At 48.5% G+C, this 16,608-nt stretch overlaps 1 pseudogene; it reads left to right on the top strand.

Annotated features, from left to right (window-relative positions):
• Positions 1 to 1,787: 1,787 nt before the first annotated feature.
• Positions 1,788 to 16,608, top strand: part of LOC120053866 — a 17,851-nt pseudogene continuing 3,030 nt past the window's right edge.

The following is a 16,608-nucleotide window of genomic DNA, read 5'->3' as shown; positions in this document are numbered from 1 at the left end:
ATCCCTTCCAGCCAGGATCTCCTCCCATGTGTAGGATCCCTTCCCGTCCAGAATGTCCTCCCATGTCCATTCCTCCTTTTTTCCATGCTGCTTGGTCCGTTGGTGGTGGGTAGTTCTGTAACGGCTGTTGGAAGGAGAGGACCAAGGTGCAGCGTGGTACGTGTCCATATTTATTAAATTAACACTGAAATAACAAAAATAACAAAGATAACGACCGAAACAGTTCTGGCTGGTGCAGACACACAACACAGGAAACAACTACCCACAAAACACAGGTGGGATGAGGCTACCTAAGTATGGTTCTCAATCAGAGACAACGATAGACAGCTGCCTCTGATTGAGAACCACACTCGGCCAAACACATAGAAATATAAAACATAGAACAAAAACATAGAATGCCCACCCCAACTCACGCCCTGACCAAACCAAAATAGAGACATAACAAAGGAACTAAGGTCAGGGCGTGACATGGATTTTGTTCTTGTGTACTGGCTTGTAGCCACATGGAATTGTGTTACGTTCGTTGATGGAAGGATCGGACCAAGGTGCAGCGTGGTAGGCGTATATCTTTCTTTTATTGATGACACCAAAAAAAAAAAAAAAAACGAAACGCACAGTTCTGTAGGGCTGGAAAGCTACAATACAAAAACAAGATCCCACAAACTAAGGTGGAAAAAAGGCTGCCTAAGTATGATCCCCAATCAGAGACAACGATAGACAGCTGCCTCTGATTGGGAACCATACCAGGCCAACAAAGAAATACAACATAGATTGCCCACCCTAGTCACACCCTGACCTAACCAAATAGAGAATAAAAAGGCTCTCTAAGGTCAGGGCGTGACAAATTGTCTCGTTTCTGGTTTTGTTGTTTATTAAATGTTTCACCTGCACTTGCTTCCTGACTCACAGCTCCATTATTACACAAAGATTTTACTGAGTTAAGTTCATATAAGGAAATCAGTCAATTTAAATAAATTCATAAGGCCCTAATCTATGGATTTCACATGACTGGGAATACAGATATGCATCTGTTGCTCACAGATACCTTTAACAAAAAGGTAGGGGTGTGGATCAGAAAACCATTCAGTATCTGGTGTGACTACCATTTGCCTCATGCAGCGCGACACATCTCCTTCACATAGAGTTGATCTTCATTGGCTGTGCGAAGTTTATAATGGCGGGAACTGGAACACGTTGTCGTCCACATCGATCCAAAGCATCCCAAACATGCTCAATGGGTGAGATGTCTGGTCAGTACGCAGGCCATGAAAGAACTGGGACATTTTCAGCTTTCAGGAATTGTGTACAGATCCTTGCGACATGGGGCTGTGCATTATCATGCAGAAACATGAGGTGATGGTGCCGGTTGAATGGCACGACAATGGGCCTCAGGATCTCGTCACGGTATCTCTGTGCATTCAAATTGCCATCACAGACTGTGACAAGGAGATGGGGAAAATTACTGTGAATATGCCTGCCAGCTGATTTACACATGGTCTGAAAACGCGGCCTTGAATACCGTCCAGCCTCACGGCCTTGCAAGTGTTGACTTGATCACGTCGACCTCGGAGAGCGAGATCACCCAGTCCTCTGGGTCGGTGGGGGCCCTCACATATGGTACGGTGTTGTTATTGTCGAAGCGTGCATAAAATGCATTAAGTTCGCTTGGAACAAAGACATCGTTGGGCAGATCACGGCTGGGTCTTCCCTAGTCCCCTGCTGTACTCCCTGGCTGCATTACTGGCTGCATCACTGCTTGGTATGGCAACAGCACCGCCCTCGTTTACATGGTGCTACAGAGGGTGGTTGGGAAATCCCAGTACATCACTGGGGCCACCTCTATATCAGGCGGTAGAAAAGAATGCCCGGAAAACTGTGAAGGGCTCCAGCCACCCAAGCCATAGACTGTTCTCTCTGCTTCCGCATTGCAAGCGGTACCGGTGCATCAAGTCTGACACCAAAAGGCTCCTGAACAGCTTCCATCCCCAAGTGATAACACTGATAAATAGCTAACAGAATGGCTACACAGACTATATTGTATTATTTATTTTAATGCACACTGACACTCCAACACACTAATTTCATGCACACACATTTATACTGAGTCTACACACTCACTCACATTCAATCATCATATACACTGCTGCTACTCTGTTTATCATATATCCTGATGCCTAGTCACCTTAGCGCTATACATATCTGCCTCTATCACTCCAGTATCCCTACACATTGTAAATATGGTATTGGAACAGACCCTGTATATAGCTTCTTACTTTCCCGACTCAAGTAAAAGTGAAAGTCATCCAGTAAAATACTACTTGAGTAAAAGTCTAAAAGTATTTGGTTTTAAATATACTTAAGTATCGAAAGTAAATGCAATTGCAAAAATATACTGAACTATCAAAAGTAAAAGTATAAATCATTTTAAATTACTTATATTAAGAAAAACAGACGGCACAATTTTCTTGTTTTTTATTTATTTACGGATAGCCGGGGGCACTCTCCAACACTCAGACATAAACAAAGCATTTGTGTTTAGTGAGTCCACCAGATCAGATGACCAGGGATGTTCTTTTGATAAGTGCGTGAATTGGACCATTTTCCTGTCCTGCTAAGCATTCATCATGCAAAAAGTACTTTTGGGTGTCAGGGAAAATGTACGGAGTAAAAAGTGCATCATTTTCTTTAGGAATGTAGTGGAGTAAAAGTAAAAGTTGTCAACAATATAAATACTCAAGTAAAGAACAGATACACAAAAAACTACTTAAGTACTTTACACCACTGCTTGTGCACATGATATTAAAATTTGAAACAAAAACTGCAGGTCTCCACTTAGATCCAAGATAGAGAACACAGTTGCCTCTCATAAATTGATGATATTCATTGCTTCCTGTCAGCCCCGTCTATCTATCAGTTCATGAAGAAGTGGTGCTCTTGGATTAATGAGGACTGGGATCCTTTGAAAAATGTATATCAGTGAGGAGGAAGTACAGCAGCAGCACAGCCAATGGGTTACATGTGTTAATGACATTGTAACGGTTGTCGTTGGTGGAAGGAGAAGAGGACCAAAGTGCAGCGTGGTACGTATTCATAATAATTTAATAAAGAATGAATACTGAACAAAAACAACAAACCGACAAACGAACAGTTCTGTAAGGTGCAAACAAAAACACTAAACAGAAAATAACTACCCACAACCCATAGTGGGAAAACAGGCTACCTAAGTATGATTCTCAATCAGAGACAACGATCGACACCTGCCTCTGATTGAGAACCATACTAGGCCAAACACATATAAATATAACGACTAGAACAAAACATAGAAAAACAACAGAATGCCCACCCCAACTCACGCCCTGACCAAACTAAAATAAAGACATAAAAAAGGAACTAAGGTCAGAACGTGACAGTACCCCCCCCCCCCCCAAAGGTGCGGACTCCGGCCGCAAAACCTGAACCTATAGGGGAGGGTCTGGGTGGGCATTTACCGCGGTGGAGGCTCTGGAGCGGGACGTGGACCCCACTCCACCATAGTCTCGGCCCACTTATGTGGCACCTTAGAAGTGGCGACCCTCGCCACCGACCCCGGATTGGAGACCCTAGTTTAGAGCAGCTCTGGACTGAGGGGCAGCTCCGGACTGGCGGGCGGCTCTGGCAGCTCCGGACTGGCGGGCGGCTCTGGCAGCTCCGGACTGGAGGGCAAACCTGGAGGGAGAAGACGGAGAGACAGCCTGATGCGTGGCGCTGCCACAGGACCGACCAGGCTGGAGAGACCTACAGGAGACCTGGTGCGTGGAGGAGACACCGGAAGGACCGGGCTGTGGAGGAGCACTGGAGCTCTGGTGCGCAGCCTTGGCACCACTCCTCCAGGCTGGATGACCACTTTAGCCCGGACCCTCCAGAGTGCAGGCACAGGTTGAACCGGGCTGTGGGTGAGCACTGAAGATCTGGTGCATACCACTCGCACCTCTCCCTTAGGCTCAATGCCCACATTCGCCCGGCACGAGCGGAGCGCAGGCATAGGACGCACTGCACCCTCCCAGCGCCCCGGAGACACAGCACGCAGAGCCGGCGCAGGATACCCTGGGCCGAAACGGCGTACCGGAGACCAAACACGCTGGGCTGGCACAATACACCCTGGCTGGATGCCCACTCTCACATGGCACTTGCGGGGGGCTGGCCTATAGCGCTCCGGGCTATGAACGCGTACTGGCGACACCGTGCGCTTCACCGCATAACACGGTGCCTGACCAGTAACGCCCTGCTTACGATAAGCACGGGGAGTTGGCTCCGGTCTATCGCCTGACTCCACCAATCTCCCCGTGTGCCACCGCCCAAATTCTTTGGGGGGGCTGCCTCTCGTACCTGTTGCTCTGCCGTGTTCTTTTCGCCAACTCCATTCTCCTGTATCCCACCTCGCACTGTTCCAGAGAATCCCAGGCGGGCTCCGGCACTCTTCCTGGGTCGACCGACGACACCTCTATTGCCTCCCAAGTTGTTTCATAGTCCAGTTTGCACTGCTCCAATTTACCACGCTGCTTGGTCCGGTGTTGGTGGGTAGTTCTGTAACGGTTGTCGTTGGTGGAAGGAGAAGAGGACCAAAGTGCAGCGTGGTACGTATTCATAATAATTTAATAAAGAATGAATACTGAACAAAAACAACAACCCGACAAACGAACAGTTCTGTAAGGTGCAAACAAAAACACTAAACAGAAAATAACTACCAACAACCCATAGTGGGAAAACAGGCTACCTAAGTATGATTCTCAATCAGAGACAACGATCGACACCTGCCTCTGATTGAGAACCATACTAGGCCAAACACATAGAAATATAACGACTAGAACAAAACATAGAAAAACAACAGAATGCCCACCCCAACTCACACCCTGACCAAACAAACATAAAGACATAAAAAAGGAACTAAGGTCAGAACGTGACAGACATCCAGAGGATAATGTCCAATAAGGTTAGCCGTGGTTCGGTTGAGCATTGATCTAGCTAGTCTCTGTCTAGGCCTTTAGGTTATGTGGTTAACCTTTTCCTGCAGTGGGCTATATCACGGTCACAAAGAGTGATTCTTGGTAGTCTTAAACAAATCTACTTTTATATGCCTCACACACACACAAGGGCTTAAAAAAATAAGACATCTGTACCATGTCAGATATTGAATTGAAATGTATTACATGTTGAGCTTGCATTCTAATATTACATTTTATATACATCACAGAAGACTGAAATATAACAAAACTGTTTGACAAAGAAACACCAGGTTTTCGTTTCGTAAAAAAAAAAAAATCTTTACTAATAATCTTTACTAATTTACTAATAATCTTTCAAATCTTTAATTAAGAAATAAGGAAAAATATGAATAACATTCCACCCATGAGGCCAAAGAGGGCGCTTTTGGTCAGGGACTGCAGGAAAGGGCTACGATATCAGATTGATATCTTAGGCAGGAATACACTGATTCTCTTTGTTAGGAATTCTAAATTTACTAGTTTTTGTCTGGTGTTCTATAAAACTGGTAAAGGGCATCATTGACAGGGAGTCTCAAAAATAAGTCAGTTCTGCACTTCTGGTTTTCTTTGGTTATCTACATGTTTCTGTCTAGTTCTTATAATTACAGCATCAAAAAGGCTGGAATAATGAGTCATGAACCCACACACACATGTGCAAAAACACACATGCACACACACACACACACACACACACACACACTCACAAAGACTCACAAAGACACACACACACACGTGTTAGCAGGGAGATTTACAGAAAAGACAGGTTTTGTGATTACCATGTGTAAAGGCCAGTGCAGATGGATGCTGCTCACTACTGTTTAAAGGTCAACATCTCTTTAACAGGAACAGGCAAAGCAACAGAGGAGTGGTGGAGGGTGAGAGGGGTAGTGGAGGAGAGGGAGAGAGGGAGGATAGGAGAGAGAAGAGGTGAGTCAGAGGATGGAACTGTGATGTTGTCACTAAATGTATTACATTTACATTTAAGTCATTTAGCAGACGCTCTTATCCAGAGCGACTTACAAATTGGAAAGTTCATACATATTCATCCTGGTCCCCCCGTGGGAATTGAACCCACAACCCTGGCGTTGCAAGCGCCATGCTCTACCAACTGAGCCACACGGGACCACATGTATCTAGTCTACCATGTGTGTGTGTGTGTATGTGTGTGTGTGTGTGTGTGTGTGTGTGTGTGTGTGTGTGTGTGTGTGTGTGTGTGTGTGTGTGTGTGTGTGTGTGTGTGTGTGTGTGTGTGTGTGTGTGTGTGTGTGTGTGTGCGTGTGTGCGTGCGTGCGTGTATGTGTGTGTTCATGCTTGTTTGTGTGTGATACTCTGCAGCTATAATCAGACTGTCAATGCTGAGAAAGCAAGAGGGAGGGATATTCTCAGAAAAGAAGGCACTGTGGCAGTGGAGGAGAATGACAGACACAAACAGAGAGAACGAGGAGAAAATAACACAATGGGAGGAGCATCGATGAATTATAAAATCTGATTAAGTAGATCAGAGATCAAACACTAAATTAATAACTGTGTTACTATATTTATTTGTATGCTAACTTTATCGGCACAGTTTAAACTATTGGGATAAATTAGTCTTACTAAAATACTAACAACAACGCCAACATCTACAGCTTGGTATCGGGTGCACCAGTATTTGTCCATTAGAGATTTTGACGATGAGTAAGGAAAACTCTACAAGTTCTAAAATGCCACCTGAATTCGCTACAATTATTAATTATTGGTTGCGCAACCTTCACTGATAAGCAATATCCTCGTACTTACAGTATCAGTCAAAGGTTTGGACACACCTACTCATTCTGTAACGGCTGTCTTCGGGTGAAAGAGAGGAGGACCAAAATGCAGCGTGATGATAATCCATATTTTAATAGGCTACTTAAACAACGAACAAAAACAACAAACTGACAAAAATAACCGAAGACGCTACAGTCCCGAACTAGTGAACACAGAACATATGAAGACACTAACAGGAACAATCACCCACAAAACACACTACAAAACAGGCTACCTAAATATGGTTCCCAATCAGAGACAATGACTAACACCTGCCTCTGATTGAGAACCATATCAGGCCAAACACAGAAACAGACAAACTAGACATACAATATAGAATGCCCACTCAGATCACACCCTGACCAAACAAAACATATAAACATACAAAGCAAACTATGGTCAGGGCGTGACAGTACCCCCCCCCCCCCCCAAGGTGCGGACTCTGGCCGCAAAACCTGAACCTATAGGGGAGGGTCTGGGTGGCCATCTGTCTGCGGTGGCGGCTCTGGCGCTGGACGTGGACCCCACTCCACCATAGTCTTAGTCCACTTTATTGGCGTCCTTTGAGCGGCGACCCTCTTGAAGGGCCCCACTGGACTGAGGGGCGCCTCTGGACTGAGGGGCAGCTCCGGACTGAGGGGCAGCTCCGGACTGAGGGGCAGCTCAGGACTGACTGGCAGCTCCTGACTGGCGGGCGGCTCTGGCAGCTCCTGACTGGCGGCCGGCTCTGGCAGCTCCTGACTGGCGGGCGGCTCTGGCAGCTCCTGACTGGCGGGCGGCTCAGGCAGCTCCTGACTGGCGGGCGGCTCAGGCAGCTCCTGACTGGCGGACGGCTCTAGCGGCTCAGGACAGACGGGCGGCTCTGACGGCTCAGGACAGACGGGCGGCTCTGACGGCTCAGGACAGACCAGCAGCTCAGGCGGCGCTGGACAGACGAGCAGCTCAGGCGGCGCTGGACAGACGGGCAGCTCAGGCGGCGCTGGACAGACGGGCAGCTCAGGCGGCGCTGGGCAGACGAGCACACCTGTAGGGAGGAGACGGAGAGACAGCCTGGTGCGTGGGGCTGCCACAGGACCCACCAGGCTGGGGAGACCTACAGGAGTCTTGGTGTTAGGAGGAGGCGCCTGAAGGACCGGGCTGTGGGGTAGCACTGGAGCTCTGGTGCGCAGCCTTGGCACCACTCCCCCAGGCTGGATAACTACTCTAGCCCGGATCCTCCAGAGTGTAGGCACAGGTTGAACCGGGCTGTGGGTGAGCACTGGAGATCTAGTGCCTACTACGCGCACCTCTCCCTTAGGCTCCACTCCCACATTTGCCCGGCACGAGCGGAGCGCAGGCATAGGACGCACTGCACCCTCCCAGCGCCCCGGAGACACAGCACGCTGAGCAGGCACAATACGCCCCGGCTGGATGCCCACACTCGCATGACACTTTCGGGGGGCTGCCCTATAGCGCACCGGGCTATGGGCACGTACTGGCGACACCGTGCGCTTCACCGCATAACACGGTGCCTGACCAGTAACGCGCTGCTTATAATAAGCACGAGGAGTGAGCTCAGGTCTGCTACCTGGCTTAGCCACACTCCCTGTGCCTCTCGTACCTGTCGCACTGCCGTACTGCCTCCATTCGCCGGTATCCCTCCTCACACTGCTCCAGAGAATCCCAGGCGGGCTCCGGCACTCTCCCTGGGTCGACCGACCACCTGTCTATCTCCTCCCAAGTAGTGACATAGTCCAGATCTCGCTCCCATATCCAGGAGTCCTGTGATCGCTGCTGCTGCTGCTGCTGTCCGTTACCACGCTGCTTGGTCCTTTTGTGGTGGGTGTTTCTGTAACGATCGTCTTCGGGAGAAAGAGAGGAGGACCAAAGCGCAGCGTTGTAAGTGTTCATGATGATGTTTTTAATTAAACTCAGAACACTAAACAAAACAATAAACGATGTGAACAAACGAAACAGTACCGTGTGGCGACAAACACTGACACGGAAGACAAACACCCAACAAACCAAAAGACAAAACAGGCTACCTAAATATGGTTCCCAATCAGAGACAACGACTAACACCTGCCTCTGATTGAGAACCATTGTCACGCCCTGGCCTTAGTTATCTTTGTTTTCTGTAATATTTTGGTTAGGTCAGGGTGTGACAGGGGGGATGTTTGTGTGTATTTGTCTTGTCTTGGGTGGTTGTAGTGTCTAGGGGGTTTTAGTAGAGTGTATGGGTTTGTGTTGAGTGTAGGTATCTAGGTATGTCTATGGTTGCCTGAATGGTTCTCAATCAGAGACAGCTGTCATTCATTGTCTCTGATTGGGAGCCATATTTAAGGCAGCCATAGGCATTAGGTTAATGTGGGTAATTGTCTATGTTTAACGTTTGTAGCTTGTGTATGCACTAACGTTTGTAGCTTCACGGTCGTTTGTTGTTTTGTTTTGTAAAAGTGTTCGTTTTTCATGTTTCGTCTTCGCTAAATAAAAGAAGATGTATTTCTCTCACGCTGCGCCTTGGTCCACTCTACCTCATTACGACAATCGTGACAACCATATCAGGCCAAACACAGAAACAGACATACAACATAGAATGCCCACTCAGATCACACCCTGACCAAACAAAACATATGTCAGAGTCGTATGTATAGGTGGCAGGGAAGTCAGGCGCAGGAGAGTCAAACGTAGTGTAAAATGGAGTCTTTTAATGAAAGTCTAAATACATGCTCCATAACACTAAATAAGAAACGAACAAAACAAATATGGGTACGAAGACCCGTCGCGCACCTATACACATAAAAACAATACTAACAAGAAACAATCTCTGACAAAGACATGAGGGGAAACAGAGGGTTAAATACACAAGAGGATAATGGATGGGATTGAAAACAGGTGTGTGGGAAGACAAGACAAAACCAATGGAAAATCAAAAATGGATCGATGATGGCTAGAAGACCGGTGACGTCGACCGCCGAACACCGCCCGAACAAGGAGAGGCAACGACTTCGGCAGAAGTCGTGACAGTACCCCCCCCTGACACGCGGCTCCAGCAGCGCGTCGACACCGGCCTCGGGGACGACCCGGAGGGCGAGGTGCAGGGCGATCCGGATGGAGGCGGTGGAATTCTTTTAACATGGAAGGATCTAAAACGTCCTCCACCGGAACCCAGCATCTCTCCTCCGGCCCGTACCCCTCCCAGTCCACGAGGTACTGAAGGCCCCTCGCCCGACGTCTCGAATCCAAAATGGATCGAATAGAGTACGCCTGGACCCCCTCGATGTCAAGAGGAGGTGGAGGAACTTCACGCACTTCAGCCTCCTGGAGCGGGCCAGCCACCACCGGCCTGAGGAGAGACACATGGAACGAGGGGTTAATACGGTAATTAGTGGGCAGTTGTAACCTATAACATACCTCGTTCACTCTCCTCAGGACTTTAAACGGCCCCACAAACCGCGGACCCAGCTTCCGGCAGAGCAGGCGGAGGGGCAGGTTTCGGGTCGAGAGCCAGACCCTGTCCCCTGGTGCGAACACCGGGGCCTCACTGCGGCGACGGTCTGCGCCAATTTTCTGGCGCCTTATGGCGCGCTGAAGGTGGACGTGGGCTGCCTCCCAGGTTTCCTCAGCGCGCCGAAACCAATTGTCCACCGCAGGAGCCTCGGTCTGGCTCTGATGCCAAGGAGCCAGAACCGGCTGATACCCTAATACACATTGAAAAGGAGTGAGGTTAGTGGAGGAGTGACGTAGCGAGTTCTGGGCCATCTCTGCCCAGGGCACGAACTTCGCCCACTCCCCCGGCCGGTCCTGGCAATAGGACCGCAAAAACCTGCCCACATCCTGGTTAACTCTCTCCACCTGCCCATTACTCTCGGGGTGAAAACCTGAGGTAAGACTAACCGAGATCCCCAGACGTTCCATGAACGCCTTCCAGACCCTTGATGTGAACTGGGGACCCCGATCAGACACTATATCCTCAGGCACCCCATAGTGCCGGAAAACGTGTGTAAACAGGGCCTCTGCAGTTTGTAAGGCCGTAGGGAGACCGGGCAAAGGGAGGAGACGACAGGACTTCGAAAACCGATCCACAACGACCAGGATCGTGGTGTAACCCTGTGAAGGTGGAAGATCAGTCAAAAAATCCACCGACAGGTGCGACCACGGCCGTTGAGGAACGGGTAAAGGTTGAAGCTTACCTCTGGGCAGGTGTCTAGGAGCCTTGCACTGGGCGCACACCGAGCAGGAGGAAACATAAATCCTCACGTCCTTGGCTAAAGTGGGCCACCAGTACCTCCCATCAAGACAGCGCATCGTCCGACCTATCCCTGGATGACCAGAGGAGGGTGACGTGTGAGCCCAATAGATCAATCGGTCGCGGACAGCAGACGGAACGTACAGACGACCAGCTGGACACTCAGGAGGAGAGGGCTCTGCACGTGACGCCCGCTCAATGTCCGCGTCCAGCTCCCACACTACTGGCGCCACCAAACACGAAGCTGGGAGTATGGGAGTGGGATCCATGGACCGCTCCTCTGTGTCATACAGCCGAGACAATGCGTCTGCCTTGACGTTCTGGGAGCCCGGTCTGTAAGTAAGGGTAAACACAAAACGAGTGAAAAACATGGCCCACCTTGCCTGGCGAGGATTCATTCTCTTCGCCTGCCGGATGTACTCCAGATTGCGGTGGTCAGTCCAGATGAGAAAAGGGTGTTTAGCCCCCTCAAGCCAATGCCTCCACGCCTTCAAGGTCTGTACGACAGCTAACAGCTCCCGGTCCCCCACATCATAGTTTCGCTCCGCCGAGCTGAGCTTCTTCGAAAAGAAATCACAGGGGCGAAGCTTCAGTGGCACACCCGAACGCTGAGAGAGCACTGCTCCTATCCCAGCTTCGGATGCGTCCACCTCCACTATGAATGGCAAAGAGGGATCCGGATGAGCCAACACAGGCGCCGAGGTAAACAGAGTCTTCAGGTGTCCAAAAGCCCTGTTCGCCTCAGCCGACCACTGCAAGCGCACCGGGCCCCCCTTTAGCAGTGAGGTAATGGGAGCAGCCACCTGACCAAAACCCCGGATAAACCTCCGGTAGTAATTGGCAAACCCTAAAAAACGCTGCACCTCCTTTACCGTGGTTGGAGTCGGCCAATTACGCACGGCAGTAATGCGGTCGCTCTCCATTTCCACTCCTGAAGTGGAAATCCGATGCCCTAGGAAGGAGATGGATTGTTGGAAGAACAAGCATTTCTCAGCCTTGACATATAGATCATGCTCCAACAGGCGACCAAGCACCCTGCGCACCAGGGACACATGCTTGGCGCGTGTAGCGGAGTATATCAGAATATCATCGATATACACCACTACACCCTGCCCATGCAGGTCCCTGAAGATCTCATCTACAAATGATTGGAAAACTGATGGAGCATTCATCAACCCATATGGCATGACAAGGTACTCATAATGACCTGAGGTGGTGCTAAATGCCGTCTTCCACTCATCACCCTTCCGAATACGCACCAGATTGTACGCACTCCTGAGATCCAATTTTGTGAAGAAGCGTGCCCCGTTCATTGACTCAATAACTGTATTTATCAGAGGTAACGGGTAACTATATTTCACCGTGATTTTATTGAGACCTCGATAATCAATGCACGGGCGTAAACCGCCATCCTTCTTCTTCACAAAAAAGAAACTCGAAGAGGCTGGTGAAATGGATGGCTGAATGAACCCCTGACGCAGGGATTCAGAGATATATGTATCCATAGCCACCGTCTCCGCTTGCGACAGGGGATACACGTGACTCCTGGGATATGCAGCGTCTACCAGGAGATCTATCGCACAATCCCCCCGTCGATGGGGTGGTAATTGAGTCGCCTTCTTTTTACAGAAGGCGAGAGCCAAATCGGCATATTCGGGGGGAATGCGCACGGTGGAGACCTGGTCTGGACTTTCCACCGTAGTAGCACCAACGGAAACCCCTAAACACCTACCTGAGCACTCTCGCGACCACCCTGTGAGAGCCCTCTGTGGCCAAGAAACAGTGGGGTTATGACAAGTTAACCAGGGTAGGCCTAGCACCACAAAATACGCAGGAGAATCAATAAGGAAAAGACTAATCTTCTCCTTGTGACCCTCCTGCGTTATCATACACAAAGGTGCGGTGACCTCCCTGATAAACCCTGAACCTAATGGTCGACTATCTAAGGCATGAATAGGGAAAGGCATATCCACAGAAACAATAGGGATCCCTAAACTATGAGCTAGAACTTTATTAATGAAATTCCCAGCTGCGCCTGAATCTACTAGCGCCTTATACTGGGAATGCAGGGAAAAGTCCGGAAAAGTGACAGAGACAAACATAAGTGCGACAGAGGGCTCTGGATGAGAATGGTGCCTACTCACCTGGGGTGATGCCAGAGTGCCCTGCCTGCCTTCTCTATTCCCAGAGGAACCAACCCGGCACCGACCAGCAGTGTGATCTCTGCGACCATAAATGGTGCTCGAGCAGGAACCCCCTCCGGTCTCCCTGCGCACCATCCCTCCCAATTCCATAGGTTCGGGAGAGAGGGTGCGGGAGGATGGAACAACCAGACCCCGATCTAGACGTCCACGAGTAGCCAGCATGTTGTCCAGCCTGATGGACATGTCCACCAGCTGGTCGAAGTTGAGGGTGGTGTCTCTACAGGCCAGCTCCCGACGGACGTCCTCGCGTAGACTACAGCGGTACTGGTCGATCAGGGCCCTGTCGCTCCATCCAGCGCCGGCAGCCAAGGTTCTAAACTCCAAAGCAAACTCCTGTGCACTCCTCGTCTCCTGCCTCAGATGATAGAGGCGCTCACCCGCCGCTTTGCCTTCGGATGGGTGGTCGAATACTCTCCGGAAATGGCGGATGAACTCCTCAAAATGGTCCAACGCCGCATCCTCCTCTCTACACACAGCGCTGGCCCACTCCCGGGCTTTCCCGGTGAGGCATGAGACGAGGGCGCAACTCTTCTCACGGTCTGATGCTACTGGGGAGACCGTGGCCAGATACAACTTAAGTTTAAGGAGGAAACCCTGGCAGCCGGCAGTATCTCCGTTGTATCCAATGGGTAGGGGTAAATGGATTTTGTTCGGTTCAGGAGGGGAAAAAGTGTTCAAGGAATACCCTGGTTGTGGGAGTGGAGGCGCTGGAGAAACTCCCTGTCTCTCCCAGCGGTCCATTTTCTGGACAATGCGATCCATGACTGCGCTCAAACATTCAATCTCCTCCGTTTGTTCCCGGACGCGTTCCTCCACCTCCATGAGCGTAGTGTCCTCTCCTGCTGACTTCATATTTGGTCAGAGATTCTGTCAGAGTCGTATGTATAGGTGGCAGGGAAGTCAGGCGCAGGAGAGTCAAACGTAGTGTAAAATGGAGTCTTTTAATGAAAGTCTAAATACATGCTCCATAACACTAAATAAGAAACGAACAAAACAAATATGGGTACGAAGACCCGTCGCGCACCTATACACATAAAAACAATACTAACAAGAAACAATCTCTGACAAAGACATGAGGGGAAACAGAGGGTTAAATACACAAGAGGATAATGGATGGGATTGAAAACAGGTGTGTGGGAAGACAAGACAAAACCAATGGAAAATGAAAAATGGATCGATGATGGCTAGAAGACCGGTGACATCGACCGCCGAACACCGCCCGAACAAGGAGAGGCAACGACTTCGGCAGAAGTCGTGACAACATATAAACATACAAAGCAAACTATGGTCAGGGCGTGACAGTTATACATTTATTTGTGCGCTTTTGATTTAGAAAAACACCGGTTCCAACTCGCACAACATGACTACAAAAAATCTAATAAATTACCTGTAATCTTGGTCCAAACATTTCAAACAACTTACCTAATACAACTTTAGGTATTTTTTAATGTAAATAATCGATACAATTTAAGACGGGATAAACTGCGTTCAATAGCGGATAAAAACAAAGTCGAGCGAGCTTTCAGGTTGCGCGCCCAAACCACAACAGTATACTAGACTCAACCCTTGTTCCGAACAGCCATACTTCTTCATTACTCAAAAGAAAAACATCAACCAATTTCTAAAGACTGTTGACATCCAGTGGAAGCGATAGAAACTGCAAGCAAGTGCCTTAGAAATCTAGATCCACATAGAAAACCCATTGAAAACACTGTCACCTCAACAACAACTAAAATTCCTGGATGGTTTGTCCTCGGGGTTTCGCCTGCCAAATAAGTTCTGTTATACTCACAGACATAATTGTAACAGTTTTAGAAACATTAGAGTGTTTTCATCCAAATCTACCAATTATATGTATATCCTAGCTACTGGGCCTGAGTAGCAGGCCGTTAACTTTGGACACGCTTTTCATCCGGACGTGAAAATACCGCCCCCTGGCCCGAAGAGGGTTTAATTTCAAGAAAGTTTCTTCAAGTGCAGTCACAAAAACCATCAAGCGCTATAATGAAACTGGTTCTCATGAGCACCACCACAGCAAAGGAAGACCCAGACTTACCTCTGCTGCAGAGGATAAATTCAGTTACCAGCCTCAGATATTGCAGCCCAAATAAATGCTTCACAGAGTTCAAGTAACAGACACATCTTAACATCAACTGTTCAGAGGACACTGCGTAAATCAGGCCTTCATGGTCGAATTTCTGCAAAGAAATCACTACTGAAGAACACCAATAATAAGAAGGGACTTGCTTGGGCCAAGAAACACGAGTAATGGACATTAGACCGGTGGAAATCTGTCCTTTGGTCTGATCAGTCCAAATCTGAGATTTTTGTTTCCAACCGCTGTGTCTTTGTGAGATGCAGAGTAGGTGAACATATGATCCCTACATGTGTGGTTCCCAGCGTGAAGCATGGAGGAGGAGGTGTGTGGGTGCTTTGCTGGTGACATTGTCTGTGATTTATTTAGAATTCAAGGCACACTTAACCAGCATGGGGCTACCACAGCACTCTGCAGCGATACGCCATCCGATCTAGTGTGCACTTAGTGGGACTATCATTTGTTTTTCAACAAGACAATGACCCAAAACGCACCTCCAGGCTGTGTAAGGGCTATTTGACCAAGAAGGAGAGTGATGGAGTGCTGCATCAGATGACCTGGCCTCCACAATCATCCAACCTCAACCCAATTAAGATGGTTTGGGATGAGTTGGACCACAGAGTGAAGGAAAAGTAGCCAACAAGTGCTCAGCATATGTGGGAACTCCTTCAAGACTGTTGGAAAAGCATTCCAGGTGAAGCTGGTTGAGAGAATTCCAAGAGTGTGCAAAGCTGTCATCAAGGCAAAGGGTGGCTACTTTGAAGAACATAAAATATATTCAGATTTTTTTCATCACTTTTTTGGTTACTACATGATTTCATATGTGCTATTTCATAGTTTTGATGTCTTCACTATTATTCTACAATGTAAAAAATAGTAAAAAAAAAAAATACTTGAATGAGTAGGTGGGTCCAAACTTTTGACTGGTACTGTATGTAGCAGACATGAGTCGGGAATTTTTGTATATTTGGATGTTTCAGTAATAGGACCTAGGCCTAGCATTTGAGCGAGCGAGAGAGAAAATTATTTTGATAGCTAGCACTGATCCCAATGACTCGACTGCTCCGAGATGGAGAGAAAGAGAACTGCTCATTTTCAGGGATTCACAAAGCTCATTTGAATTTCCTGAAGCAGCAGGAAAATTCGCTGCAACAAAAGAGTGATCAAGTTAAGATCCAACCTTTGTATTGAGATTTGATGAGCAACTATCTTCATTTACTCCCGTTACGGCCAGTTGGAACTTCCAAAAAAGGTTTAAATAAAAATGTACAA

Source organism: Salvelinus namaycush, chromosome 9 (assembly GCF_016432855.1).
Source record: "Salvelinus namaycush isolate Seneca chromosome 9, SaNama_1.0, whole genome shotgun sequence".
Taxonomy (NCBI): domain Eukaryota; kingdom Metazoa; phylum Chordata; class Actinopteri; order Salmoniformes; family Salmonidae; genus Salvelinus; species Salvelinus namaycush.
The sequence above is the reverse complement of the archived record's forward strand: the minus strand, read 5'-3'. Positions and strand labels throughout refer to the sequence as shown.